Here is a 6,000-nt window from a genome sequence, read left to right on the forward strand (position 1 = left end):
ACCACAAGAGTGCATCCCCTACAAATGTCTTGATAAAAGACATCCCAGCACTTGAATTTGTGTAAGTTACATTCAGAAAAGGCACGCCACGAAGGAGTTATGGAAAAGTTCACAAAGTGACATTCATACATGTTGCGGTGCAACATGCAAAATTGTAAACTTTGTGCAACCAGAGGATGACGCTGCAGTGCAATTTCACCGCGCAGCTGGCAAGTGTAGTAAATATAGGACATAAAGTCTGTCCGAATTTCATTCTGCGTGGTCAGTTGGACAGTAACTATGCCTCGGAGAGAGGCGCGTTAACAATATACGCAGATCTCAGCATTGGAGAGCCGACGCGTAGGTGGCTCAAAGCCAGTTGGAATACTCGGCGAGTCGCTCGATATTTGAATAGGAGCGATGCCACTATGTTCGCAGGAATGAGTGAACCACTGCCGAACATAGTGTCAAGAAGAAGGTGGTTGAAGTACTGAGACGATAGAACGAGAGGACAGAGAAATCGTCAGAGAGGCAGTCACAGCCCCGATTCATCATGTCATCGAAACGCCTTGCAAATGTGGCTTCAGTGATCACAAAGACCACAGACCCCTTGCGCCATTGACCTCTGCACATCAACAACCAGCCCAGGAGACACCCTGGATAGCGGTGGGATGCCAACCGGACTGTTGTCTACCATACAGGTCGACAACAAAGAGTGATGGTCTAGGGTGCCATTTTATTTCATTGCAGGGCCTCTATGGTTGTCATCCGCAGCACCCTTAAAGCACAGTGGTACGTCGACTACGTTTTACGGCCCGTTTTGTTGCCATTCATGGCAAGCCATCCTAGGCTGACGTTTCAGCAAGATGACCTCCCCCCTCCCCTTCACGCACATGGCGAGAGTTTCTACCGCTTGTCTTCGTGCTAGCCAAATCCTACCTTCGCCAACAAAGTCGCCACATCTCAAGCCAATTGAGAACAGTTGGACATTATGGGCAAGGCCATCCAACCATCTCGTGATTTTCACCATTTAATGCTCCAGTTGGACACGATTTGGCACGATACTCCTTAGGAGGACATCCAGCAATTCTGTCAATCAGTGCTCAACCAAATAACTGCCTGCTCAAGGACCAGAGATGGACCAATGCGCTATTGACGTGCTCAGTGTGTAAAGGTCTTTCTTTTGAATAAATCATCCAGTTTTTCGAAAACTGTGATCACTTCTTTGTCTGTATATGTTCACCACACGTACCGATTTCCGTCCCATTAGGATAATTCTTTTGTGGTACGTCGTTTTTCTTGTATTTTTTATTTTTTATTTTTATTTTTCGTAAGTACTCTACGTGGTTCTATCAGTCTGACTTTTATATCCACTCTCCCTTGACCATCATCAGTCACTTTGCAGTTGGTTTTAGTGTCTCATTTCCTAATCTAATTCCCTCAGCGTCTCCTGATTTAATTCGACTACAATCCTTTATGCCTCTCCAACTCAGTTCGCAGTTAAGACCATTCCTCTCTTGTTCCACTGGCAAACAGCGCGAGGAAAAACGAACAATCAAATCTTTCCGTGGGAGCTCTGATTTCTCTTATTTCATTAAGATAATCATCTTCTCTAAGCTTGCTCGATGTCCAGACTGAGTAACGTCGGCAATTGTCTACAACCTTGCCTCACTCCCTTCTCAATCACTGCTTCCCTTTCATATTCTTCGACTCTTATATCTTCAGTCTGATTTCGAAACAATAATACTACTAGTACTGCTATTACGAAACAAACGAAGACTGTGTACATTACGCGAAGAACTACTTCGACAACCTGAAGTATCGTCTTCTAGAACAGAAAGCGCAAACATTTTTCAACACTCTGAATATCTATCCCGTAGAGATGGCGCAGATAACAGCTCGCACAGTGGCGTACTAGATACAATGATTTTGGTAAAATGAGGAGCCGAAACGATGCAAAGTATCCGCCAATAAATGCAACCGACCTAACTAGTAGCTTTGTAACGAACATTCAGCCAAGTTGCGGACTTACTGCACTCTTCATGGTGTCTCTTGGTCGCCCTGCAGGTGTTCTGTGTGGAGACTGCACTGCCTTCGGAGACCCAGGTTCGTCTTTTATACTGTGTGCCGAGCTAGGGGATTGAGTACCGGAACGGGAGGGCTCTGGAGAAAGGAGAATCCAGTGTAGTCACAAGAACCGCGCGACTTGGGTCGTAAACCTCTCGCTCGTAATCCGTCATTCTGTTATGACGCACTGCGGCTAGTGGTAGAGCCAGCAGCTAAGAAGACAATGAACACCTATGCACGGTCTCTAATAGACAAAGGAACGGGGAAAAATGGCTTTCCCTAACCATCGTGCATTTCATATTGGCCAACTGGCAGTCACGATAGGGTACCATACATGTTCTGTACACCTGTTACAGGTACAAACGAAAGGGGCGGGTAGACGACAAAGAAACAAACAAATAATACGAAGAAATATAGATCGGGAAACCAATGGTTTGCCCGATACCAAATGTTAGGACTGAGCACATGAACACTTTTAAGTTGTAACAGACTTCCCGAAAATCCAAAATGCAGATATAGTAACGTTTCTAGCTTCCTTTTGGTATTTAAGAAAGATGATGTAAGCTCTATTTCTTTCGACGTGTCAGCGTTCATATCTGCATACTGGATATTTTTCAAACCGAGGTTTTCAGTAGTCGATATGTCTCGTCACAGAAGGTCAGAGTGCAAGCAATGTAATCTTTGATTGGTAGTAGCATTGTTGTTGCTGTAGTAGTCTAAGCGAATCTAGAAAGTCGGGTGTATGTCTTTCTACTGAGCGGCGTGGAAGTGGAACTAGCTTGGAGAGCACAGAGATAACGATATGGTGGATTCAAATTGTGGGTCATGATTTGCAACATTATAATTTCAGAAGTGATGATTTTCAGGTACTGTCGTTGTTGCTGCACTGCCTGCTTATGCGTAATTTCTAATCTGTTTGAAAATTTGAAAGTTTTAGTAGGATTTTTTTTATTGGTTTGGGTTAGTTAGTTTCATTGTTGAGACGTAATATAGTAATCAGTTTACATGGCGTGCATTCAGAAGTTACAGACTTGCCTCACCTTTACCAATTCAGTATTTAATTTCATGGCAGAGTGATCTTTTCAATGACAAGTAACTTTTTTCAAAGACGATAGTAATAGTCAGACAACGGGTTTCAGTATCATTGAGGTCTAGCAAGTGTCAATATCCTCCCCCGTCTACACTAAAAAAATTTTGATTTTTTGTTGTGTATCTCCACAATGCGTTCTGCGGAACACAGTTGCTAAAATCAAAGCTTAATCTACTGCCGCAATGTTTTCTTTTATGTAGGTGGTTTGCTGCTGTGCTCAGAAGACAGTAAGGTCGTTAATAGTGAAGCACTGCATTTCAGAATTATCAGATTCTGTTAATGTAAAATTCAGTTCAGCTTACATATCTTTGTCAGACAGTCTTTCTTACAATGCAGTGTTACATTCGTATGCGTATTATGTAGTGTTCGGAATTTTCTTGTCAGTCTGTACATGTAACTTAGGAGGGCATTTTAAAACAAACACTGTCATTATTTATTCTTTCAATATACGATTTGTAATTTTATGTAAGAGTTTTCATTATGATATTTTTGTGTTCTGGAATTGCGAGTCAGGTATTGTGATGTCACGCATTGTAGCACCATTCACTGGACTGCACAATACAGAGTTCCACAGGACTGTTTGTTTAGTTTTGAGCGTTAGGTTTTCTAATTTATACAGTGAATTTAATTGCAATGGAAGTTTACCATTGTACAGTTTCCGAAATTTGACGACTAATTTATCGGATAGCGTTTCATAACTACACCACTTGCATTGTTGAGGGCAACAACACAGATACACGAAGTTTAAGAAAGAAAATTAGACCATCTTTAGTCCACAACTACACACTTTTGTTCAGAAAAGTTACAATATGCGCTTGAGGCTAAACAAAACACTACAACTGTTCGACAATGCCACATTTCATATGATGGTGGGTTTCAGCATGTCTCCTCATCGATGCCTGTATACATTCAAAAATTCCAGGCATGTTTCAAATGAATTGACACTCATTCATGATGCGTTCTTTTCCAGTAGGTTTAAGGGAACCTGGGTGGTCATGATATTGGAGAGGCACGGCTACACATGTTGTGAAAACGTCAATGATGATAAAATGAAACTATGGCAGCTTATCACTTTGTAATTTACGCCTCACATGCGGTATGTCGAAATAAATGTGTTGTAACATCGGCATGATTGCACTGTGCATATGTCGTATTGAGGAACCCATTGGTTTTCAAATCTAGGTCTATTAGAATTATTTGTTTATTTTGTTTGTACCTATAATAGTCGATCTCCCTCTATCCTCCGCGAGCTAGGTGAAGGTGTGTGGCGGCGGGCACTTTCAGTATTACTATCTGATCCCTCATTCCCTGTTCGATCCACAAATGGCGCCTGGAAAGAAAGATGGTCGCTAAAGCTACGTATGAACTCTTGTCTTGATTTGACATCTGGCTCTATAAGAATAAAAAATAAAGCTGTCAGAGGAACTGTTCAAACCAACTTAAATGTCATCTATCTTTCAGTATTGATGGTACTGGTACATTTGCTCATGGTAATGGATGGGCTACAATGGTTGTAATAAGATGTGCTTCTGCCACCATAGCTGGACTTGAGAGATATAACGAGAGTTATGGTACTTTGTATAAAACATTTCATAATTATGGAATTGCTAATAAAGACTTAGGTAAATCAACGTAAACTAGCGATATGCAGTTAACTTTGTCTATATGTAACAATAGTCTGGCTCCTGCCGAAGATGTATTCATTTGCATGAAACGACATGTTGTAACAGAGGAGTTTAGATCAGTTAGAGATGTAACATTGTATTACTGTTATTAATAAACTGAGCCACATACTTATCCACTTGATATGCATGGCAACACAGATCTGCATGTGAATCAATGAACTATTTTCAGATTTTCAGAAAGCTTTTGATGTGATTCCTCACAAGCGAATTCTAAGTAAGTTGCACACCTAGGGAAATCGCCCCAGTTATGAGACTGGATTCGGGATTTCGAGTCAGAAAGATCACAGTTTGTAGCAAGTGAGGTAAATCATTGAATACAACAGAAGTATTAGTGGCGTTTCCTATGGAAATTTGATAGGTCCTCCGCTATAACTGAAATACATAAATGATTTAGGAGACAGCCTGTGCAGCTGTCTTCGATTATTTGCAAATCAAGCCATCATTTCCTGTCTTGTTAAGTCATCAGATGATCAAAACTAATTAAAAAAACTTTACACAACATACCTGTACAATGAAAAGTGTGGCAATTAATTCTAAATAATCAAAAGCGTGGAGCCATCGACACGACTTCTAAAGGAAATACACTAAATTTTGGTTACACGAAAAATCGATCACATCTAAATCTGTAAATTCAACAAAATACCTAAGGATTATAATTATGAATAACTTAAAATGGAACAGTAGTATATTCATTACTGATTCTGGACCAAACAGTAAAAATTCTAGGTTGGAAACCAAAAATCCAATTTTACAGTTTTACCTAACAAAAAAATCTCATTTACCTATATCGAAAAAACCAAATTCTCATTTTCTAATTTAAAAACTTCAAATCTAATAAACTTTATTCTTTATGAAGAAGAACAATAAATCTCATTTGCCTATATCAAAAGGACCAAATTTTCATTTTCTCATTTAAAAATTTTCAAATCTAATAAATTTTATTCTTTGTCAATAACAATCATCAAACCCAATATCTCAAATGTTGATTTTATTCATAAACGTTTTAATACAATATAAAATCTGATTTCATTCTCTATGAATACAGTGAAAGCAAAAATGATCAACAAATATGAACTATTTAAGGACTTAGAAAATTGTAGGAAAGTTTGAATTGAGTTATGAAGATTTAGATAATTATTCCAAAGAAAATGTTTGTTCTAATGTAAGTAGAGAAGATCT

This window comes from Schistocerca gregaria, chromosome 9 (assembly GCF_023897955.1).
Source record: "Schistocerca gregaria isolate iqSchGreg1 chromosome 9, iqSchGreg1.2, whole genome shotgun sequence".
NCBI lineage: Eukaryota > Metazoa > Arthropoda > Insecta > Orthoptera > Acrididae > Schistocerca > Schistocerca gregaria.